A 24,414-nucleotide genomic window follows, 5' to 3' on the forward strand; every position below is an offset into this window, starting at 1 on the left:
CAGCACCCCTCACGCCCGCTCCTTCTGGGGCCCTGCCTGCCCCCCAAGGCTGCACCTCGTGCCCTTGTTTCTTCCTTCCCCGCAGATCCCCCAGGAGCTTGACTCCTCCTGGAGCTCGTCACCCCCGGGGCTCGTCCCCACCACGGGGCTCGTAGCGCAGGGCTTGCACCCCGCCATGGAGCCTGTCACCCAGGGCTCGTCCCCCACCCGTGGAGCTCGTCACCCAGGGGCTCCTCCCACGCCATGGAGCTCGTCAGCGCAGGGTCTCATCCCCCAACAGGGAGCTCATCACCCCAGGAGCTCGTCCCCACCAAGGGGCTCGGCCCCCAACATGGAGCTCCTCCCCCACCAAGGAGATGGTTCCCGGGCACTCGGCCCCCACCGTGGAGATCACCACCCCGGGGGCTCGTCCCCCACGATGAAGCTCGTCCCCGCCAAGGGACTCGACCTCCACCAGGGAGCTCGTCATCTCGGGGGCTCGTCCTCCACCGGGGAGCTCTTCCCCCACCGTGGAGCTCCTCCCCCAGGCGCTCGTCCCCCGCCATGGGGATCGTTCCACAGCATGGAGCTCCTCCCCGCGGGCTCGTCCCCCGCCGTGGAGCTCCTCCCCACCACGAAGCTCGTTCCCTGCCAGGGGTCTCGTCCCCTACCAGGGAGCTCATCACCCTAGAGCTCGTCCCCACCAAGGGGCTCATCCCCCACCATGGAGCTCCTCCCCCGCGGGCTCGTCCCCCGCCGTGGAGCTCCTCCCCACCACGAAGCTCGTTCCCTGCCAGGGGTCTCGTCCCCTACCAGGGAGCTCATCACCCTAGAGCTCGTCCCCACCAGGGGCTCATCCCCCACCATGGAGCTCCTCCCCCGGGGGCGTGTCCCCCTCCAAGGGGCTCATTCCCCAACATGGAGCTTGTCCCCCACCAGGGCGCTCATCTCTCACCAGGGAGCTTGTCCACCACCGTGGAGCTGTACCTCATGGCTCATCCCCCACCAGGGGGCTCATCCCCCATGGGCTCGGGCCCCCACCAGGGAGCATGTCACCCAGGGGCTCATCCCCCTACATGGGGCTCATCCCCCACCAGGGAGCTCTTTCCCCACCAGGGAGCTCATCCCCCCCTGGGCTCGGCCCCCCACCAGGGAGCATGTCACCCAGGGGCTCATCCCCCTACATGGGGCTCGTCCCCCACCAGGGAGCTCGTCTCCCACCATGAAACTGGTCAACGCTGGCCTCATCCCCCACCGTGGAGCTCGTCCCCCAGGTGCTCGTCCCCCGCCATGGGGCTCATTCCACAGCATGGAGCTTATCACCCCAGGGGCTCAACCCCCGGCTAGGAGCTGGTCTCCCCCCTTGGAGCTTGTTCCCCGCTAGGGGGTTCATCTCCCACGGGCTCGTTCCCCACCAGGGAGCTTGTCACCCTGGGGCTAGCCCCCCTTCATGGAGGTCATCACCCCGGGGGTTCGTCTCCCACCATGGAGCTCGTCAGCCCGGGGTCTCGTCCCCCTCCATGGAGCTTGTCCCCCAGAGACTCGTCCCCCAGGGGCTTGTCCCCTGCCATGCAGCTCGCCCCCCAGTGCCCAGGGTCTCATCGCCCACCATGGAGCTCGTCACCCACCAAGGCCTCATCCTTCACCATGGAGATCGACCCCACCATGGAGCTCGTCATCCACCAGGGACCCCCTCACCCTGTGGGCTTGTCCCCTACCATGGGGTCATCATCTTGGGGGCTCATCCCCCACCAAGGAGATCGTCCCCCAGGGGCTCATCCCCAGCTATGGAGATCGACCCCAACATGGAGCTCGATCTCCAAGGGCTCGTCCCTCATCATGGAGCTCGTCCCCCACCACGGAGCTCGTCAGCCCGGGGTCTCGTCTCCCTCCATGGAGCTTGTCCCCCAGGGTCTCGTCCCCCGCCACGGAGCTCGTCACCCACCAGGGAGCTCATCCACCACCAGGGAGCTGTGCCCCAGGGCTCATCCCCCGCCACGGAGCTTGTCACCCACCAGGGCCTCTTCCCCTCTCATGGGGCTCATCCCCTGCCGTGGAGCTCGTCCCCCCAGGTCTCGCCCCCCACCATGTGGCTCATCCTTCTCTCATGTGTCACCCCCCTCGCCTGTCCCCGCTAGGGGAATCCCCCCCAGGAGAGTCCACGGTCTGTCCCTGGTCACCAAACCCCACGTGCTCATCCAGTCCCTCCAGCCAGAGACAGCAGGCAGCTTGTACCCCTAAACCTCCCTCTGGCCCAGCTTGGCTGGTCGCCCCTTGACCCCAGGCACTCAGGGCCGCCTTCCATCCTAGTTCCAGAGAGCCGCAGACCCCTGTGCTCGCGGCGCCTGCTGCCCTGCCCTGCCCTCGCCCCCACCTCACCCTGCGTGCTGCCCCCCAGCCTGTCACCGTCCCCAGGCCCATCGGGGCTGCTTCTCGCCGCCCGCTCGAGGGTGAGCTCTCTGGTCCCCTTGTGTCCTCTCCCCCCGTAATCGCCCCGCACCCCTCATCTGGCCCTTCTCCTCGGAGCTGCCCCGGGCCTGGCCCCCGCCAGCCCCTCCACCCCCACCCACCCCGGGTCTCCCCCTGCGCGCTGGGCCTGGCCCCCGGCCCGCATGGCTCCCCGCGGGCCCAGCCGCGCAGGCGGCCCCCCGGCGTCGGCCGATGGGGCTGGACGGCCCGCGCAGAGGGGCACAGTATTTGCTTTATGCGCGGGCTCCGCGCCGGCGGAGAACAGAGCGCCCAGTGAGCCTTCCAGGAAGTGGCGGGCGGGGGCAGCCCAGGGGCCCCTTCCCAGCAGGCTGGGCTGCAGGTGGGTTCCGGGAAGCCCCTGCTGGGTCCCCTCTGCCCTGGACAAGGGCCAGTGGGAGAGGTGTGGCGAGGTGTGGGGGGGCAGACGGGGAGGCGGGGGCGGCAGGGCTGGGTGTCGTGCGTTAGGAGCCCTCGGGCCGAGCCCCCAGGCCTGGGCCCTGGGGACAGAGGAGCCTGGCGGGCAGCGGGGCGCCTCCCGGGCGTGCTGGGGTCGGAGCCCGAGGCCGCTCCTGGCTGGTGAAGGGCTGAGGTCCCTGTGCTGCTGGAATTGTCGTGGTCCCCTTTCGCGGTGGAACAAGTGCCTGCCCCACCCTTGCCCCCAGCGACCCCCAAGCCCTGTGGAAGCCCCGTCCCAGCCCGCAGGACCCCCGTCAGGCCCTGGGCCCAGCTGTCAGGCCACCGGGCGCTCCAGGGCCACCTGTGCCCGACGCCCACCAGGCACGACGTCCCTGTGCGCCCTGAGCGCAGACCCCAAGGCCGCGCAGGTGTGGGCAGAAGGCGTGGGGAGGGGCCGGTGCCGCCTGCCCTGGGGGCCGTGGAGACGTGTCAGACACGCGGACACACAGAGCCCCGACGTGAACCCAGGCCCACGGACACGCGCTCACACACGCGTGCCCAGGCCATGGTCACACTCACACACACGTGCCCCCCAGGCCATGGTCACACTCACACTCACACACGTGTGCCCAGGCCATGGTCACACTCACACTCATACACACACGTCCAGGCCATGGTCACACTCACACACTCACACACGCATGCCCAGGCCCACGGACACGCGCTCACACACGCGTGCCCAGGCCATGGTCACACTCACACACACGTGCCCCCAGGCCATGGTCACACTCACACTCACACACGCGTGCCCAGGCCATGGTCACACTCACACTCATACACACACGTCCAGGCCATGGTCACACTCACACACTCACACACGCATGCCCAGGCCCACGGACACGCGCTCACACACGCGTGCCCAGGCCATGGTCACACTCACACACACGTCCAGGCCATGGTCACACTCACACATGCATGCCCAGGCCATGGTCACACTCACACACGTGCCCCCAGGCCATGGTGACACACACACTCACACACGCGTGCCCAGGCCATGGTCACACTCACACACGCGTGCCCCCAGGCCATGGTCACACTCACACACTCACACACGCGTGCCCAGGCCATGGTCACACTCACACACATGTGTGCCCAGGCCATGGTGACACACTCACACACGTGCCCAGGCCCTTGCACACGCAACCAGACACCCCTGATGGCCTTCCTTTCCCTGACAGGGCGAGTGTGCAGGGACCCCTGGGGCGCTGCCCAGTGTCACCCTCGAGCGACGCCCCTGCCGCCCCAGCCTCGGTCCGGGGTGAGCTTCAAGCCTCCTACTCGCTCCCGAGTGAGCTCAGGAGGGGGACCCTGAGCCTGCCCGGGCCCGGTGGGCTTCCCTAAGCCCCTTCCCCTGGGAGCAGGAAATCGGGGCACGCCGGCACACGCAGCCTGGGGGGCCCCGCCGTCTTCGCCGGCGCCGGCGCCCGCCTGTGGGGAGCCTGGGCCCGTGGCTCGCGGCCTCACCTGCCTCCAGGCTGGGCTGCGGCTTTGGGGTCCCTGCTCCCTGCCCCCTCCGGGGGCGCAGGCCCTCCCGGCTGCCCACTCAGACGCCACCCGTACCCACGGGCTGGTTCACACGCGCCTGTTGGGGGCCTGCCGGGTCACACGCGCCCGTGGGGGGGCCGGCTGGGGTTTGCGGGCGGCTGTGCCGTCTTTCCCTGGGGGCCGGGAAGCAGCATCCCCGCCCCGCGTCAAGCTGAGACTGTCACTTGCCCACACCTGTCCCTGACCTCCTGGGGGCCCCAACCCCGGCCGAGCCACCTGGAGTTCCGCAGGCGTCTCCACACAGCGGCTGGGCGGCCCTGCTCCACAGCCCTGGCTCCATGTGTCCCTGGGGCTGCAGCCCCCCCCCCCGGCTGCTCTGGGCTCCCCATACCCGCCGTACCCCGCCGTGAGCCCCCGGCAGGGGCGGTCGCGGTTAAGAAGGGCTGCTCACGGCGCTGGCTCGTGACATGGGGCGGGTGGTTCCTTCCTCCTGCGGGACCCCTGGGGAAGGATGCGGGGCGGCCCGGGCCAGACTTGGCCTCGCCTTGCGGGGGTCATGAGAACGCGCCCTCGAGATGGCTGGAGAGGGGCCTGGGGGCGCCTACGAGGACCCCGGGGGGCGGCCAGCCGCCCCTGTGGCTTTAGCCCTGAAGTGCCCCATCCCCGGCCAACCCCAGAGCCCAGACCCATGTCCAGCTCCACCATCGGGCGGGGGGGACGAGGGTGTCCAGGCGGGGGGACCCCCAGACAAGACGGCAGCCGAGAACCAACTGAGGTGGGCACGGGGGTTGGCAGACGGGGTCACCGAGGGCCGGGCCAGGGACGGGGACTGCCCCAGCCCTGGGCTGACGGGTGCCATCGCCCCATCTGGGCTTTGCCAGGTGGGTGTTCTCCTCTAGAGGCGACATGGGACCCCCGCCGCCTGGGGAGCGCTGTCCCCTCGAGCCCTGCGCCAGGGCCTGGACAGGGGTCTCGGAGGACGGGGGGCATGGGCCAGCTCGGGGCCCAAAGACCCTGCCCAAGTCAGGGCTGCGTCCCAGGGGCCCCCTCAGGCAGCCCAGCCCCCAGGGACGAGGCCTCCCCCACTTTCACCACTCCTCTCCAGCCCCGTCCCCTCACCCCACACCCTCCCACCCCCCAGCACTGGGGGCCCTCCGTCTCCCAGCCCCTTACTCCTTGTCCTCCCTGCGGCAGCCTCAGTCACTCCCTGTCACTTGTCTGTGTGTCTCCCTCCCACCCCCTCCGCAGTGTGCCTGGGAGGGGCCATCTCTGTACGTGCGGATCTCAGACCCTGGGAGAGCCCTGCCCAGCCGTGGGGCCCGAGCGGCTGGGGACGTGAACAAAGGCAGCGGGGCCTGAGCGCCTGGTGCATGGACAAAGGGGGCAGGGCCTCCATTTCAAGGCCACTGTCATTACCAGGGTTCTGCCAAGTAACGGCCTGTTTTGATTCCCCCTAAACCAGGGCCTCTGGGGTCTGCGGCCAGCATGGGTGGGGGCTCACGAGGCCTTGGGGTGCCATTCCAGATAGTCACTGGGACAGCTGGGCCGAGCTCAGAGGGGTTTTGGGGCGCTTGGCCTCTCTCCTTGCCAAGGGCGGCCTGCGCCATGCCTGGCTCTCCCTGCAGGAACCCCAGTCCCACAGCTCCTGGCTCCACGCAGGTGTGAGCCCCCCACCCTTCTGCCCGCCCCTTATTCCTCACGCCCCCCTCCCCCAGCCCTCCCTGTCCATGGCGTGTGAGCCCCCCCCCACCCCCTCTTCCCGCCCCTTTTCCTCACGCCCCCTCCCTGTCCTTGGCGTGTGAGCCCCCCCACCTCCCACCCCCTCTGCCCGCCCCTTTTCCTCACACCCCCCTCCCTGTCCATGGCGTGTGAGCCCCCCACCCCCTCTGCCCACCCCTTATTCCTCACGCCCCCCTCCCCCAGCCCTCCATGTCCATGGACCCCACCCCGCCCTGGCATCGAGCTTGAGCCCCTCCACCCTAACCCCTCCCCGCTCATCACCCCTCCCGGCGCCCCCTCCCCACAGGCGCATCATGAAAGACGGAGAGGCAATTGCTGTGACTGAGTTTATTGATGAACCCAGGGCCCTGCTGAGGCCCTGGCAGGGAGGGGCACGGAGCGAGAGGCAAATGGAATGCTCTAGAGTTGGCTCCTGATGTCGTGGAGCTTCCAGACTAGGTGAGGGGAGGGCGGGGCCCCAGGCACACCTGCCGCCCCCCCGCGCCCCCAGAGATGGAGCGCGGCTGGCGCGGGGGCGGCATTCGCCAGAGGGGTCCACTCGTCCGCTCACGCACACGTGCAGGGAGACTCAAGTCGCACACGGCTCCAACCAGTGCAAATGACTTAGTGCAAAATTAACATGGGGGTAGAGGGGCGACAGAGCCGCGGGGCCTTGAATCTCCCGTGCGAAGGAAAGAGAGGAAAAGAAAGAAGGAAGAGAAAGAGGAGAGGAGGGGGCGAAGTGGGCTGGCCCCGCTGGAGAAGGGCCAGCTGTGGGGCGCAGGTGCCAGGTGTCCGCTCCTGCGGGCCGGGGTGATGCAGCCGGGGGTGGAGCCGCGGGCGCTGCGCGGCCCCTGGTCTTGGTGGGGCGCTGTGGGTGTCCTTGTTGGTTCCTTTAGCTTCACCTGCAAGGCAAAGGGTGGGCGTGAGGGGCTGGGGGCGGGGGCGGGGGGCCGGGGGCCGGGCACGCCCACCTTCAGAGCCGGTTCCTGAGTGGGGGAGTGGTTCCTGGATGCAGCATCTTCTCGTGCAGAGCTAGGCGGACTTGAAGAAGTCCCAGAGTCCATGGCCCAGGCATGAGCTGGGTAGCACCATTTCTGTGGGGCGGGAGTTGGTGAGCCGCCGCCCGGCCCCGGGACCCCCCCGCCCCGGGGAGGCCAGCGCCCACCTTATCGTGTTGGGAGTCCAGAGAGTGGCAGAGATGTGCCGGCTCCTCCAGGAAAGTTAAGGAACATGGTTGCAGCGTCCTCCGCGGCGCCAGCCGAGAATGTTCTAGAGACGAGAAGAGAGGCGGGAGAAGGAAACGGTGGAGGGGGCTGCCAGGCCCGGGCTGGGCCCCGCCCCTTAGCAGGGAAGGGGGACATACCTGCCAGGAAGGGTGGGCGGCCCACACCTGTCCTCGTCACACCGGACCACGTCATGTCTTTCTTTGCACACCACTGACCGGCCGCCCTGGCCTTCCGTGGCCGCTGGCACGTCCACCCAGCTGGAGACCTGGCTGTGGGAGAGGAAAGAGAGGGCGTTAGAGGGGAGGCCGGGCGGGGCGGGGGGGGGCTGCCGGGAGCGGGGGGCGGGCGCACTCACCTGGTCCCCAGCCTGCGCACTGAAGGCACCGATCCCTGCTCCGTCGCCGCCCGCCAGGCCCGCCTTGGCCACGGGCTCCGGAGTCCAGTGCCCCGCGCGCCCCCGGCGGTCCCCCCCTGCCCCGCCCCGAGCCCCCTCCCCCCCGAACTCCACTCGCGCTGCCCCGCCCGCCTCGCCTAGTCTGTCCTCGCTCGTGCCCTTGGCTCCCCTGGATGCAGAGCTGTCTGCCGGCCAGCCCCAGGGGCTGGGCGGTGAGCGCATACAGTGTCGCCAAGCCCACTGTCGGCCCTCCCCGCGCCAGCCCCTGGACCGCAGTGCGCGTGGGGACGGCGCGTCGGCCGCGGCCTCCTCGCCGCGGGAATCTCCCGGGGGCCCTGGTGCCAGGGCGCCCCTGTCCCTGCCGCTCGTCTCCCCCCGGGGTTGCCCCCTGCACTGCGCCCTCAATCCCGCTCTCCGGTTCGCGGCGGCTCCAGCCCAGGCCTTTGGTGGCCCGAGCGGAGCCGCCCCTGTGCCTTCTCCTGAAATGAACACGGTGGGTGAATGCGTGGCGGCTGGGGACCTGACCCTCTGTCCCCACCTCGTCCTGTTGGAACCCCTTCCTCCTCGACCGCTGTCCCCTGGGCCACCTGTCACCGCCCTGGAGGCAGCGGCCTCGTGCCCGCCCTCCTGGCAGCCCCTGCCCATCTCCCTCTGACAATGCCCGTTCCGCCTGGGCCGGGCCCACGGCCCCCCCAGCCTGCGCTCTCTCGGCTCCCCCCGAGAAGATGTCCCCGTGTCCGCTGCCCGTTGCCGTCCTGCCGCCCGCCGGGAGGCCTGCCACGCCCCCTCGCCCGCCCTCGGTCCGCTCGTCTTCCCTCTGGCAGAAGACCAGCGAAGCGAGGACCAAGGAGGGCGCCGGGACCCCGCCCCGCCGGCTGGCGCCTCCGTCCTGCCCGCCTCGCTGCCAGGCCCCCCGAAGACCCCTTGTGCCACGTCCCCCGAGTCCCGCCAGCCGCCACGCCCTGAAACCAAAATCAACCGGGGTGAGTGTCTGGCTCCCCCTTCGTCGCTGTGCACCCCCGCTCGGGCCCCCTCTCCGCACGCTGTCTCCCCAGCCCGCTGCCCCCCGCGCCCGGCCCGAGCCGCCCTGCTAGCCCCGTCCCGCTCCTGCCAGACTACCGATTCCCAAGATGCTCCTGGGCCCAACGCACGCTTCCCCCAGCCCCCGGTTCCCCATCTTCCCCTGGTTGCCCCCGGTACCCCCGCTTCCCTGGTTACCCCTCGGCTCCCCCGCTTCCCCGGTACCCCCCACCCATCCCTCCCACCCAAACCCCCTCCCTCGCCCTGCTGCCCGGCCTTAGCCCGGGCTTTTTCTAAAGGGGCCGGCTCCGCCCAGGGCCCCTGCCCTCTCCGCGCCAGCCAATCAGCGCAGCCCGCCCGGGGGCCCCGCGGGCCCCGCCCCTGCAGGGCGCTTCCTGCGCACTCCCCCTCGCCGGGCGGGATTCTCCGGAGACTCGCTCCCCACACCCCAGTTTTGGCATCCCTCAGACAGCGCCTGGCATTGTCCCCAGTCGTCCCCCCTCTCGCCCCCAGAACTTCTGCCCTCTGTGCCTTCCGCCCCCCCCGCGGCCGCCCAGCGCTGGGCGCGCACTTGCCCTCGGCCCTGGCGCCTGGCGGGTGGGGGCAGGGGGCTCGGGGACACAGAGTCACTTCAGCCTCCATGGCTGAGACCACACTTCTCGCTCGGTTGAGGCCGGCGGGGGACCAAGTCCGCAGGAGAGGGTGGGAGGCCAAGGGTGGGGTCTCCAGCACCCCGGCTGCCCTGCGGGTCCCCTCACCACCACTTCCCTCCCGCCCCAATGCCCGAGCGTGGCAGCCACCCGAGCAGCAGGGTTGCCGCGCCGCCCAGCCTCGCATGCTCACACCCCCTGCAACTCTCTGTCTCCCCAGCCTTCCCGGGGTCCACCCGGCCATCTCCGGGTTCGCCCACCGGCCCGAAGGTGCTGGGGCTGCGGTGCGGGGTAGCACTGGGCGAGCTCAGATCCCGTCCTGCGGTCAAGATCGTGACCACACAGGCTGGAATCCCCTGCCAGGGCCTGCAGGGCGGGCGCAGGGAGCCGGCTGCCCCAGAGGACCCCCTGCGCCCGCGGACCCTGCCATGAACCACTGGGGCGCCCGACCAAGGAGGTCTCGGCTTCGGCCTCTGTCACGGGCAGACCCCCGGCTCTCGCTGTGGTTGAACTCCAGACTTTGCCATGAGGAAACCACAGGAGTGTTTGCAGGAACCCCGGTGCGGGTGGCGATGTCTGAACCTCGGTTGCCGCCTCGCGGTCACAGTGCGCGTCTGCACCCAGTGTGAGAGCAAATGCCTCGCACTCCCGGGCGGGAGTCGGGACCGAGGGGTCTCGGGACCCCAGGAATCCTCCTGCACCCAGACCCCTGCCTGCTGGAGGCCTATGGAAGGGTCTTCCTCTCGACCTGCCTTGCCATCACCTTCATCCCAGGACCAGGGACCTCAGATGGGACCCTGGCGTGCACACGTGGGAGAGGCACTCTGTGCTCCGAGCCGCAGCTGCAGCGCCCGCCAGGCCACGCCCGGCTCCTTAACATCTCAAAGGCTGGAACTGAAAGGAGAAGCCCGCTCCGCTCCACACCCAGGGGGCTCCCAGGTCCCTCCCGCAGCCACTGGCGCTGAGAGCACCGGGGTCGGGGGCCGCCCCTGGCGATGGTTGCGCTGGGCTGGGCTGGGCAGTCTAAGGTGTGGGGTCAGGTGTCCCGGTCCTCGTGTCTGGGCTGTGAACAAGGCACCCCATCCCCTACGCTGATGGCACGTGGGTCCCCGTGGCTGCGGGGTGGCCTCTGCTCCTCTGGTGGGCTCAGATGAGCATCCGCCTGCTGGCGATCCCCGGGGACCTTGCGGTGCAGCCTGGGTGGACCCGGACGTTGCGTGGGCAGACCCCGCGTGGCCTTGGGCTGTCATGTTAGCCTGGGCTGCCGCGGTGCGGAGACGGGATGATGAGTCAGCCCCCGGACTGAGCGGGGAGACCCCAGAATCACCTGAGGCCAGATTCTGGGCTGGCCATAGACTCCCCTCGAGCCTGGGTCCCCACCCTGCCTCTGTCATGTTCACCCCCAGGACCGACAGGATGCCAGGGCACGGGGTGGGAAATGGGACCCGCCTGGGGCAAGAAACTGGGCTTGTGCCAAAGAGCTGCTACCCTCAGCCCCTTAGGGGAGCGGGGAGTCTGCCCCCCCCTTGGTGGCTGAACCCCCAGCGGGTGCCGGACACGCCCGGCTCCTTAGCATCTCAAAGGGCGGAATTGAAAGGAGACGGTGACCCCACTGCCTGCGCTGGAGGGGCTCCCAGGGTCCCCACAGGCTGAAAGCCGAGGTTTGTGGGGGGGGGGGCTGCAACGGGTGATGGGTGTGCTGGGCTGGGGTGGGAATCTAAGGTTTGGGGACATGTGTCCTGGTCCCCGTGCCGGGGCTGTGATGAGGGACCCCTTCCATGCTGACGGCCATGGGTCCCGTGGCTGCGGGGTCCCCTCTGCGCCTCCAGTAGGCTCAGAGGACCGTCCGTCTCCCGGCGATCCCCAGGGACCTTGCAGCGCAGCCTTGGTGGACCCGGGACGTTGCGTGGGCAGACCCCGCGCGGCCTCGGGCTGTGATTTGTGAGCCTGGACCGCCGCCTCGCGGCCACGCCGGAGGTCTGCACCCGACCACGGGAGAAAGTGGTGTGCGACCCAGGCAGAGCTGGACTGGCAGGTCAGCCCCAGACCAAGCAGGGGGACCCCAGAATCGCGAGACGCCTGGGTCCCCACCCTGCCTCCATCATGTTCACCCTCAGGACCGACAGGACGCCAGGGTCCCCACCCTGCCTCCATCATGTTCACCCTCAGGACCGACAGGACGCCAGGGTAGGAAATGGGACCCGGGGCAAGAAACTGGGCTTGTGCCAAAGAGCTGCTACCCTCAGCCCCTTAGGGGAGTGGGGAGTCTGCCCCCCCCCTTGGTGGCTGAACCCCCAGCGGGTGGGCCAGCCACGCCCAGCTCCTTAGCATCTCAAAGGGTAGAATTGAAAGAAGACGGTGACTCCACCACTTGCGCCAGAGGGTCTCCCAGGGTCCCCGCAGACTTAACGCTCCTGGTTTGGGGGGCTGCCACGGGCGATGGGTGTGCTGGTCTGGAGTGGAAAGTCTGAGGTTTGGGGGATACGTGCCCTGGTCCCCATGCTGGGTCTGTGGCAAGAGTCCCCCCATGCTGACGGCTCATGGGTCCCCGTGGCTGCGGGGTCACCTCTGCCCCTCCCTTCCCAGGTGGCCTGGTAGGCTCAGAAGAGTGTCCTCTCCTGGTGATCCTGAGGACCTCATGACGCGGCCTCAGTGGACCCGGGACGTTGCGTGGGCAGACCCCGTGCCGCCTCGGGCTGTGATGTGTGAGCCTGGACCGCCGCCTTGCGGCCACGCCGGGGGTCTGCACCCGACAGTGCAGTCAAGTGCTGGGTGTACCGGGCAGACCCAGGATAGCGAGTCGGTGCCAGACCGAGCTGGGGGATACCAGAATCGCCTGAGCCCAGACCCTGGGCCGGCCAGAGGCTCCCCTTGAGCCTGGGTCCATGCCTCCGTCCTGCTCACCCCCGAGTCAGAGACTCCAGATAGCAGGACCCCAGGGCACGGGGCGGGACCCTGGACGCAGGCCAGAGAGCCCTACGACCCTGAGCCCTTAAGCCCTTACAGCAGGGAGCCCGACCATCCCACTCTGGTGCCTTAAATCGGAGCAGCAGGGCCAGCCGCGCCCGCTCCGCACTATCTCCCAGGATGGACTGGAAGGAGACGGACACTCCGTGGCCTGAGCTGCAGGGACCCTCTGGCACCCAACAGGCTGGAAGCGACCAGGTTTGGGGGCTGCCTCGGGTGACAGGTGCCCTGGCCTGCAGTGGGAAGTCCGAGGTCGGGGGACGCATGCCCTGTCCTCATGCCTGGGCTGTGATGAGAGTCCCCCCACGCTGACAGCCCGTGGGTCCGTGTGGCTGCGGGGTCTCCCCCACGCCTCCCTCTGCAGGCGGCCCTGGTGGGCTCAGATGAGCGTCCGTCTCCTGGCGATCCCCGGGGACCTTGCGGCGCGCCCGGGCAAACCTGGGACGTTGCGTGGGCAGACCCCGCGCGGCCTTGGGCTGCGATGTGTGAGCCTGGGCCGCCGCCTCGCGGCCACGCCAGGAGTCTGCACCCGACAGCGCGAGCAAGTGCTGGGCGCCCCGGGAGGACCCAGGATGGCGAGTCGGCATCAGACCGAGCAGGAAGACCCCAGAATCACTCAAGCCCAGACTCTGGGCTGGTCATAGACTCCCGACAAGCCTGGGTCCCCACCCAGCCTCCGTCCTGTTCACCCCCAGGACCGGCAGGACACCAGGGCTCGGGTAGGAAATGGGACCCGGGGCAAGAAACTGGACTCGTGGTAAAGAGCGGCTACCATCAGCCCCTTAGGGGAGTTCAGCTGGTGGCTGAGCCCCCAGCGGGTGGGCCGGCCACGCCCAGCTCCTTAGCATCTCAAAGGGCTGAATTGAAGGCAGAAGGTGACTCAGCTCGCTGCACTGGAGGGGCTCCCAGGGTCGCTGCAGGCTGAAAGCCCCAGGTTTGGGGGTTGCCACGGGCAATGCGTGCGCTGGACTGGGGTGGGAATCTAAGGTTTGGGGACACGTGTCCTGGTCCCCGTGCCGTGCCAGGGCTGTGATGAGGGACGCCCCCCCATGCTGATGGCCATGGGTCCCCATAGCTGCGGGGTCCTCTGCACCTCCAGTGGGCTCAGAGGAGCATCCGTCTCCTGGCAATCCCCGGGGACCTTGCGGCGCAGCCTCAGTGGACCCGGGACGTTGTGTGGGCAGACCCCGCACGGCCTTGGGCTGTGATGTGTGAGCCTGGACCGCCGCCTCGCGGCCACCCAGGGGTCTGCACTCGATCATGGGAGAAAGTGGTGTGCGACCCAGGCAGAGCTGGACTGGCTGTTCGGCCCCCGACCGAGTAGGGGGACCCCAGAATCACCTGAACCGCTGGGCCAGCCAGAAGCCCCCCTCGAGCCTGGGTCCCCACCCTGCCTCAGTCATGTTCACCCCCAGGACCGGCAGGACACCAGGGCTCGGGGTGGGAAATGGGACCCGGGGCAAGAAACTGGACTTGTGGTAAAGAGCGGCTACCCTCAGCCCCTTAGGGGATCATGGAGTCTGCCCCCCCCCCTTGGTGGCTGAACCCCCAGCGGGTGCCAGCCACGCCCGGCTCCTTAGCATCTCAAAGGGTGGAATTGAAAGGCGACGGTGACCCTACTGCCTGCGCTGGAGGGGCTCCCAGGGTCCATGCAGGCTGAAAGCCCCGGGTTTGGGGCTGCCACAGGCAATGGGTGCACTGGGCTGGGGTGGGAAGTCTAAGGTTTGGGGACACGTGCCCTGGTCCTCATGCCTGGGCTGTGGCGAGAGCCCCCCACGCTGACGGCCTGTGGGTCCGTGTGGCTGCGGGGTCTCCCCCACGCCTCCCTCCGCAGGCGGCCCTGGTGGGCTCAGATGAGCGTCCGTCTCCTGGCGATCCCCGGGGACCTTGCGGCGCGCCCGGGCAAACCCGGGACGTTGCGTGGGCAGACCCCGCGCGGCCTTGGGCTGCGATGTGTGAGCCTGGGCCGCCGCCTCGCGGCCACGCCGGGGGTCTGCACCCGACAGCGCGAGCAAGTGCTGGGCGCCAGGGCGGACCCAGGATGGTGAGGCGGCATCAGACCGAGCAGGAAGACCCCAGAATCGCTCAAGCCCAGACTCTGGGCTGGCCATAGACTCCCGACAAGCCTGGGTCCCCACCCAGCCTCCGTCCTGTTCACCCCCAGGACCGGCAGGACGCCAGGACACGGGGTGGGAAATGGGACCTGGGGCAAGAAACTGGGCTTGTGGTAAAGAGCTGCTACCATCAGCCCCTTAGGGGAGCGGGGAGCCTGCCCCCCCCCTTGGTGGCTGAGCCCCCAGCGGGTGCCGGACACACCCGGCTCCTTAGCTTCTCAAAGGGCGGAATTGAAAGGAGACGGTGACTCAGCTCCCTGCACTGGAGGGGCTCCCAGGGTCCCCGCAGGCTGAAAGCCCAGGTTTGGGGGGGGGGGCTGCCATGGGCGCTGCGTGTGCTGGGCTGGGGTGGGAATCTAAGGTTTGGGGACACGTGTCCTGGTCCCCATGCTGGGGCTGTGATGAGGGACCCCTTCCATGCTGACGGCCGTGGGTCCCCGTGGCTGCGGGTTCCCCTCTGCGCCTCCAGTAGGCTCAGAGGACCGTCTGTCTCCCGGCGATCCCCGGGGACCTTGCGGCACAGCCTCGGTGGACCCGGGACGTTGCATGGGCAGACCCCGCGCGGCCTCGGGCTGTGATTTGTGAGCCTGGACCGCCGCCTCGCGGCCACGCCGGAGGTCTGCACCCGACCGCGGGAGAAAGTGATATGCGACCCAGGCAGAGCTGGACTGGCAGGTTGGCCCCAGACCGAGCAGGGGGACCCCAGAATCGCCTAAGCCCAGATCCTGGGCTGGCCAGAAGACCCCCTCGAGCCTGGGTCCCCACCGTGCCTCTGTCATGTTCACCCCCAGGACTGCCAGGACACCAGGGCTCGGGTAGGAAATGGGACCCGGGGCAAGAAACTGGACTCGTGGTAAAGAGCGGCTACCCTCAGCCCCTTAGGGGAGTTCAGCTGGTGGCTGAGCCCCCAGCGGGTGCCGGCCACGCCTGGCTCCTTAGCATCTCAAAGGGCGGAATTAAAAAGAGATGGTGACTCCACCATCTGCACCCGAGGGCCTCCCAGGGTCCCCGCAGGCTGAAAGCCCCGGGTTTGGGGGTCTGCCACGGGCAATGGGTGCGCTGCGCTGGGGTGGGAACTAAGGTTTGGGGACACGTGCCCTGGTCCCCATGCCGGGGCTGTGGCGAGAGTCCCCCCACGCTGACGGCCCGTGGGTCCCCGTGGCTGTGGGGTCACCTCTGCGCCTCCCTCCCCTGGTGGCACAGTCTCCTGGCGATCCCCGGGGACCTTGCGGGGCAGCCTGGGCGGACCCGGGACGTTGCGTGGGCAGACCCTGCATGGCCTCAGGCTGTGATGTGTGAGCCTGGACCGCCGCCTCGCGGCCACGCCGGGGGTCTGCACCCGACAGCGCGAGCAAGTGCTGGGCGCCCCGGGCGGGCGGCGCTGGTGGGCGGGTCCTCCCCAGCCCTGAGCCCGGGCCTGTGGGAAGGGCCTCCCTTCGAGGCTGGCTCCCCCCAACGTCCAGGCGTCCTCTCGGCTCCCCAATGCCTGTCCCCAGCCCTGGCGGCTCGGGGCTGTGATCTGACCGTGCTGTACCTGGCTTCCGACCCCCCAGCCGTGCGTGGGCTCGGGGTGGTCCCAGTGCGAGTGGGCCTGCACACACAGGCCAGGGCGCGTGGCCCCACGGCGCCGCCCCAGTGCCTCCTCCTACAGGGTCGACCTTGTACCGTCAGGCGGGGGTCCCTCTCTCAGGCCATGTGAGGGGGGACTTGCCCCCCAGCCAACAGGACTGGCTGCCCCGCTAAGCGCGGCCCACAATTGCCGGGGTCACAGGTCTCCCCAGTACGTGCCAAGCCTGGAGGCTGCCCGTGGTGGCCGTGATGGCCCTGGTGGCCGGAGGTGGTGCCCTAAGGTGGGGGAGGTGCTAGTGGGAGCTGAGCAGGACACGGGCTGGGTGGCGGGACACTGTGACCTGGGCCCGAGGCCTGGCAGAGCCTCTTGCCTTGGTCCTCCTGCTGCCCCCTCCCCGCCCTGGGGCGTCCCCACCCTGCTTTGCTGGCCTGAGTTTCCCAGTCATCTGTCACCTTGTCACCTGCTTCTGCCCCTGCGGGGAGCAAGGTGGGGGGCGCTTGCTGGGCGCTGAGTCTTGCAGGTGGGGCAGCCTCAGAAATCCTGCTGCCCAGAGGCAAAGACCGCCCACCCCCCTCTGCTAGCCGCCCTGGCACCCGCCGTTGGGCCGGGACCCAGGCACCTTGGCGGGTGGGCAGGTGTGTGCAGACAGGCCAGCGAGGGACCGTTCCAGGACGGGGGTCCACCCCCAGTGCCAGGACCTTCGGGGACAGGAGGGGAGTGCTGGCCAGCGAGGGGGACGGGCCCTCGGTGCCAGGTGACCTGGATGGCATGGGGGTGTCTGGGAGACGTCAAGCCCCACTCCCCCTGGAGCAAGGGACAGCCGTTAAGTGCCAGGGGCACGAGCTGATTCTGGGCAGGCCTCTGGCAGGCTGGCAGGGCGTCCTGCGATGCCGGCCGGGGCTCCTGGGTGTCCTCTTAGCCCGGGGGAAGCAGCAGGGGCAGCCTCAGGCCACCCTGGGCCCACGCCGGCTGGGACCGCAGCAGTGCGCCTTCCGGAAGGAGCGATGAGGCTGTGGGGCGAGGGCCAGGGCCACGGGGGCCGCGTGGCTGGAGGGGCGCTAGCGGCACAAGGAGGAGGGGCGGCTTGCGGGGCGCCCCCAGCCCGGAGCTCCGCCCGCGCCTCCCCCAGCGTTCTCTTCCTTCTGGGCTCTCTTTCCAGAAACGGGCCCCCACTGCTCTTCCTGGGGATGGCGCAGGACTCGGTAGTGCAGCTCGGGATGTCGACGCAGCCGCCCGCCTCTCCCTCCCTCGGCCAGACTCAGGACGCAGAGCCACCTCTGGCAGCTGCATGGGGTCCTGACCCCCAGCCGGGGACCAGCAACGCCCAAGTGCCTGATCCTTCCCTGGCACTACCCCCTCCCCTGGTACCAGCCCACACCCAGGCGCCAGCGTCTACCCAGGTGCCAGTGTCCACCCAGGCGCCAGCGTCCACCCAGGTGCCAGCATCCACCCAGGCGCCAGTGTCCACCCAGGCGCCAGCGTCCACCCAGGTGCCAGTGTCCACCCAGGCGCCAGCGTCCACCCAGGTGCCAACGTCCACCCAGGCGCCAGTGTCCACCCAGGCGCCAGTGTCCACCCAGGCGCCAGCGTCCACCCAGGTGCCAGCATCCACCTGGGTAGCTGCCCCTAGCCTGATACCTGTCCCTAACCTGGTACCTGCCCCCACCCAGGTGCCAGTGTCCACCCAGGCGCCAGCGTCCACCCAGGCGCCAGCGTCTACCCAGGTGCCAGTGTCCACCCAGGCACCAGCGTCCACCCAGGTGCCAGTGTCCACCCAGGCACCAGCGTCCACCCAGGTGCCAGCATCCGCCTGGGTAGCTGCCCCTAGCCTGATACCTGTCCCTAACCTGGTACCTGCCCCCACCCAGGTACCAGTGTCTACCCAGGTGCCAGTGTCCACCTGGGTACCTGTCCCTCCCCTGGTACCTGCCCCTTCCTTGGTACCAGCTTCTCTCCAAGCACCAGCCACCTACCCAGGTACCAGTTTCTTACCTGGATACCAACCTCCCAACTAGATACCTGCCTCTCACCTGGTACCTGCCTCTCACCTGTACCTGCCTGCCCCTGGGTACCAGCTCTGTTTGCCCCATCATAACGTGCTGATGCTTGAGAGCCCGTTTTGGACATCCAGCGGACTTTTACTCAGTCTTCAAAAGGACAGCCCTGGCACTCCACACGGAGGAGCCTGGAGATCCTGACGTCAAGTGAAGAAGTCCCTTTCCACGGAATGTGCAGACAAGGCCAGTCCACTCCGACACCCACGGCGACAGCCACGCCGACACCCACGGCGGCAGCCCGGGCAGCGGCGGCAGGGCGGGGAGGAGAAGGGGGAGCTATTGCTTTTTGCTTGCGGGGCTTCTTTAGGGGGTACGGGGCTTCTTTAGGGGGTGCTGAAAATGTTCTAGCACTAGAGAGCGACGGCTTGCACAGCTCTGCGAATGCCATAAAAACCAGGGACGCGCACTCTTGGAGTGGGTGCGGGATTCGTTCCTTAAACAAGCTCTCAGGAAAAGCAAACAGGCACCTCGCTCCCTCTGGGTGAAATTCCCGCCGCGCCGGCCCAGGGGTCCCTCTCGGCCGCTCCTCCCCGGGCCGCCCCCCCCCCCACGCGGCTGCACCTGCAGGGTCTGTTCTGTGTCCCCACTCCGTGCCCGCCTCTCAGTGGGCAGGAAAGAGCTGACCCGCCGGCCCCTCTGGCCCCCGGGCTCCGTCCCTCCACACCCACCTGCCCCGCGGAGGCCCGCGGCCCTCCCTCAGCCTCACCTGTCTGCGCAGGTGCCGCGGCGGCTGTGGTCCAGGCACAGGCCTGGCGCCCCTGAACGCCCCTTGCCCCTGGCGGCCCACCCGTGGCCCCTCCACATGGAAACCTCTCGGCTCAGGCCCCCCCAACACTCCCCACTCAGCAGGGCCAGGCCCAGGTGCTGAGGCCTCTGACCGCCCACCCCCCGCTCCCCAAGCCACGGCTCCCCCAGACCCGCCTGCCCCTAGCACCCCCGGGCGCCGGCTGAGCTCCCCGGGCGGCCTAGGACCTGGGTCCTCAAGGCCAGCATCGGCGGGACTGTGCCCTCTGCCCCCCTTGGCCCCTGTGCCGCCCACGCGCAGCCCCACATGGTCTTCAGAACCATCTAGAACCATCTAGATCGGGTGTGGCGGAGTCCCCGGAAATGAGGGTCATGGCCCCAGCCGGCCTCAGCCCAGCAGGGAGAATTCCAGCAGATTCTAAGGCCGGAGCCTGTCCCTGCGCTGAGGCTCTGCCTTCTGGCTGCGCCCTGGTTCTCAGGGGTTTCCCAGGTGCTTCTCTGACTCTCCCTCCCTCTCCCTTCTCTCTCCCTCTCCCTCCCTCTCTCTCCTCTTCTTCTCCTTCCCTCTCCCTCCTTCCCTCTTCCTCCTCCTTCCTCTCCCTCCCTCTCCCTCCCTCCGCCTCTTTCCCTCTCCTTTCCTCCCTCTCCCTCCTTCCCTCCTTCCCTCCCTCCCTCCTTCCCTCCCTCTTCCTTGGGTGCTCTGGAGACTCACCCCCCGCCCCCCGCCTCGCTCTCCGGTGCCCTCCCCTCCCTGTTTGCATGTCCCCCAGGGGTGCACCAGCCCGCCCCCACATGCACAGCCTCCACAGCCAGACCCTGGGCCAGGGGCCTCTTCCCTCACCCTCGCTGACCAGGAACCCCACCTGGGCCAGGCCACCTTCTTCCTCGCGCCCCCGCCCCAGACCCCACACCACCTTGAAGGGGCGCTGCGGGTCTGCAGCCAGCGCCGGGGACAGACCGATGAGGCCAGGAGCCCTCGCCCGGCAGTCCCGGGAGGCCTCGGTGGCAAGCCCCTGCCCGCCTCCCCCAGGCTCCTGGGGAAGGTGCCGGAAGGGACTGGGCAGAGAGGCCGTCGCCCAGCCTCCGTGCGGGGGCAGACAATCGCGAGGAAACCGGCCCTCGGGGTGGGGGGCGCCGCGTGGCGGAGCAGCGGCCTGAGGAGGGCTGAGAGCCCCTGGCCCCTGGAGGGCCCACAGCAGGGGCTCCGGAAATGAGCGGCAGAACGGGCGAGCGGACGGACAGGGGCTCGAAGCGAGAAGCCCCCGGCCGCTGCGTCCAGGCCAGAGGGCACGCTGGCCTGGTTCACATGCCAAGAGGGAACAGGGGCCTCCCTGCTGCGGCCTGGGAGACTGCTCCTGGCTCCTTCCAGAATCATCTGGAAGTTAATCCTTTACAAAACAAATATTTCAGAATCTCCACGGCACAGTCCCTCGAAGTGGGAGCCCGAGCAGCTGGGCCCGAGGCCTGGAAACGCTCCCCAGCCCCGGATGCTCGGCCCACCGCCCCGGCCCGTCTCCACGGCGGCGTCCACCGGGGACGGCCGAGCGCAGCCAGGAAGGCGTCCGAGCCGGGCCGGCCACCTGCCCGGGCCCCCGCTCCTGGGCCCCGTCCATCCTCCTTGGCCGCTGCCGCCCGGACAGGACGTTCCTGAGGCCTGAGGCTACACGCTGGGGAGCTGCCCCTCCTGCTGGGCTCCGGCCGGCCCCCTCCCTTCCCCTCTCCCTCCCCCTGCCCCCCGCAGCCTGCCCTGCTTGGGGCGCAGCCGGCACCTTGGGGTGCTTGTCCTTGGCCTCCGGAGCCAACCGGGCGAGGCCCTCTGTCCGCCCTCTGGGGGGGGCCCTGATTTGGGGTTCGCCCCAGGGGCTGTCCTGGGAGCCCTCGGGCCATGGCCACGGGGTCCCTGTGGCTGCCGCTGGCCCCGCTTACCTTTCCCTCCTCCCCAGGGCTTGGGCTGGGACACGTTCACCACCTAGCTCGTCCCATCAGTGTCTTCTCTCCCACCCAGACTGGAAATCCCCAGAGGGCAGGCTTCTAGCTCTTTCCAGGAGCCTCCCATTGCCTCCCAGTCCTGCAGGGGTGGGCCCCGTGGAGCCCACGGGTGACTGCTGAGGGCAGGTCCAGCCCTGAAGCCGGCAGAGCCCAGGATGCCTCGCTGGGGCGACCGCAGAGAGGAGGGAGGGGTGCGGGTGCCTGGCCCTGCGGCCAGCGAAGGCCAGTGCCTGGGGCCGTCACTACCAGCCCCTGGGCATGGCCAACGCGGCCAGGTGACCGAGTCTGGCCCTCGGGGGTCGCCAGAGCTGCCCCTCGCACCCTCTTTCCTCAAGCATCACTGGGTGGGGAGAATTCCAAGCAGGCTCTGGAGCGCAAAGCCCCACGCCACCCTGCCCTCCTGCATGGTGGTGGCACCCTGGGCTAGACGCGGGGGGCACGGCGTACCAGCCAAGGGTGGGGCAAGCCGGCGGGAGTCTCCTCTCCAGCCGGGGGCTCTGGCTTGGGGGTGGGAGCCCTGGGCACTGCGTCACGGGTCTGGGGGCGAGGTTAGCTGGGGCCCGGTGTGGGTGGGCGTGCGCCCCTGCCCCCACCCCACTTTCCTGCCGGCTCACGGGGACCGGGGCTGGGCCCCCCTCCAGCCCCGAATGTGACAGCCAGCCACGGGCGCCCAGGAGGGGGTCTTCAGACCGGCCGGGGCACGTGTGGGGGCAGCTGGGGGGCAGCCGCGCACACGACGCCCTCGGAGGAGCCACTGCGTTCAGGCGCCCTGAGTCCCCGCGGCTCTGTTGCCTTGGGGTGTGGCGAGCTCACAGGTGGAGCCCCCTGCCCAGCTGAGGATTTGCCCCCCCCAGCAGGGGGGCCATGAGGGTCCCGAGGAGGAGAAGGCTCTGGGGGCGCAGCCAGTGGCCCCCACCTTCCGGGAGCCCAGGCCCTGGCTTTTAGTTCACCCCTCACATTACGTGTTTCCAGAAAAATCTTCTCCAATTCCGAAGGCCTCCACGGATGGGTCTTTGCATCGGGGCTTTGGAGACAGTTCCGGGAGGAAGCGCCTGTGCCCGCTCGATCCCCCCCGCCCCGGCCCCACGCGGGGACAGCGAGAGGGGCCGGGACACGGAGCCGCGGGGAGGACCTCGGTCCTGGCCACGCTCTCGGAAACTTGGGAGGCGGCTGCCCAGTCCCAGGGCCTTCCCGGGCCTGTCCCCACCTGGCCGGGCCTCTGGGGGAGCAGAGGCCCGGCCTTGGCTCGGTGGACGGTGAGTCAGGGGTCCCGGTCCCAGGTGGCCGGCAGGATCCGGGGGGGCTCCCTGCACTGCAGGCCCCCGGCTGCTGTCCAGGCCCCCTCCTCACATCCGGACTCTGGCTGTGCCTCCCCGGCCCCTGCCCCCAAGCGCCCCCCTCGGCCCCCACGGCCCCCTGTGCTCCGGGCAGGCCTTTCCCAGCTGCCGAGACCAGCCGAGGCCTCGTAGCGAAGCCCCTCAAACGGGGGACTCGGTCCCCGGAAAGGGGCTCTCTCCGGTTCCGCGCCCTCCAAAGGCCACGGGCGGGACCTTGACTTGCGCCGTGGCCGCGACCGCCCCGGCCCACGTGCTGCTCCCGTGCCGCCTGGCGTCTCGCGGGGCCTTCGCAGGAGGCCGGGCCCGACGCGGAGCCTCCTCCTAACTCGCCCAGGTCTGTGGACACCCCGGCTCCCGTGAGGGCGCGTGCAGGCACTGAGCAGGCCCTCGTGGCGCAGCTGCCCCACCAGGGGAGCCTGGTCCCCAAGCCCGTCCTCCTGGCGTGCTCCTGGGCACATGGGTCCCTCTCCCCCTTCTCTCTGGCACTCTGAGAAGGAACCCTGCCTCCTCTCCCTGGGTCAGCTGCAGCTTCTCCGTCCGCCCCTGCCTCAGTTTCCCCACCCTGTGTCCGCCGGCCTGCTCTAGTTTGGGGCACCAAGTCCCTCCTCCCAGCAAGTTGAAAACGCCCCTGCCTGCAGGACTTGGCCCCCCTTGTGGGGACCCTGAGATCTCGGGGGCTTTGGGGGTGACCATGCACCCCGTGCAGTCCCTGCACAAGCCAAGCTGGCCCGGGCCCAGGCCTCGGGGTCAGGTGCTTCCTGCTGCGGCCCCGGGGCCCGAGGAGCATGGAGGACTCAGGCCCTCCGGAAGGGGGCACCCAGGGCAGAAGACGCTGCCGAGCCCAGGCCCCTCGAGGCAGTGGCTGTAGGAGTGACCTGTCCCTCAGCGGAGAGCACCCTCCCCAGTCCCCCCGAGGGGCCAGCAGAGGCCGCTCGAGCCTGCCCAGTCCAGAAAGCCACCCGAGGGTGGGCAAACGGGCAAGGTGGCCTCGGCAGCCGCCGCCCCGACTTGGCCTCGACCAGCGTCCTGCCTGGTGCCCACCGCCAGGAGCTGGGCCAAGCACGGGCAGGGCCCTCCAGTGTCCACCTGCCCCCGTGCCGGGGCCCCAGGGTTTGGCTAATGCCACACCCCATCTCTCAAGTAGACTCGGGGTGCCTGGGGCCAGCGCCAGCACCACCCATCTTCACCCAAAGCCCCTTCACTCCGGCCAGAGCCCAGGTGGGTGCCCCCTGAGCACCAGGAGACGAGACCCCCCCGCCTTCCCAGCCAGGCCCTGTGCGTCCTCCCCGGGCCTTCCGAGGACAGCTGGATCGTGCCAGGGCCAGCGACCAGGCAAGAGGACACGGGCTCTGTGTCCAGGGCCACGGTCAGGTGCCCTCCACAACCACACCTGGCCACGGCCCAAGCAGCAGCCGGCACGGCTGACCGTCCCCAGTGCAAGCACCCGCTGGTGGGCAGAGGTGGGCAGAGGCAGGGAGAGGTGGGGAGAGGTAGGCAGAGGTGGGTAGCAACGCCCCCAGAGCGGGGTCCTCCCTGCCCCCTGAATGTGCCTCGTGGTTCCCGGGCAGTGGGATCCCCAGCCCAGGCCCCTGCCTTCCGGGCCATGGAAGCCCCTGGCCCCCCATCAACCCTGGGTTCCTCAGAGCACCCCAAGGCCTCCCAGAGCACCTTCCATGCCCTTTGGAGGCCCCTCTGGGGCCCGGCACTGGGGGCCTGCTTGGCCCAAAGCCCCCTCTGCGGACTCCACCCAGCACCCCTTCCCCAGCCCGCGCGGGGCTCCCTGCTGTCGGCCCCCACCGGCCCCCGGCCCCACGGGGAGCAGTGCCCCATGCGCGCTGACCCCTGGCTGCCCCTGCCCCTGCCCCGCGCCCTCCTAGGGACGACCCGCTGCCTCGTTAGGAGCTGGCGGCGGGTGGGCCGGGTGGCGACAGCCAGTTTAAATTTCACCCTTGCCTCCTCCTCTTCCTCCTTCTCTTCCTGGGGCTCCCCCCCTCCCCCTCCCCGCCCAGGCCCCGGGCTCTGTCCCTGCCGTGGCCCCCTCCTCCACCTGGGCAGGCAGGGGGCAAGGGCTGGGGGGCTCGGGGCCCAGGCCAAAGGGCCTTCCGGAGGAGACGGGCCTAACAAGACCCCCTCTTTCTCCCTCGCTCGGGCTCCCGCCCCCCGCTCCCCTCCCACCGTGAAACAAGGAATTTATTTTTCACATCGCGCCCGCCCGGGGCTGCAGACAACCAGTCC

At 69.6% G+C, this 24,414-nt stretch overlaps 1 long non-coding RNA gene across 1 annotated transcript; it reads right to left on the reverse strand.

Moving 5' to 3' along the window:
• Positions 1–6,441: 6,441 nt before the first annotated feature.
• LOC139439779 (uncharacterized) lies at positions 6,442–8,922 on the reverse strand. Its single transcript, XR_011649823.1, has 5 exons — positions 7,693–8,922; positions 7,475–7,606; positions 7,277–7,380; positions 7,083–7,205; positions 6,442–7,013 (listed from the first exon to the last, which is right to left on the reverse strand). It is a non-coding gene; the product is annotated as an uncharacterized lncRNA (long non-coding RNA).
• Positions 8,923–24,414: the final 15,492 nt, after the last annotated feature.

This window comes from Dasypus novemcinctus, chromosome 10, assembly GCF_030445035.2.
Source record: "Dasypus novemcinctus isolate mDasNov1 chromosome 10, mDasNov1.1.hap2, whole genome shotgun sequence".
NCBI lineage: Eukaryota > Metazoa > Chordata > Mammalia > Cingulata > Dasypodidae > Dasypus > Dasypus novemcinctus.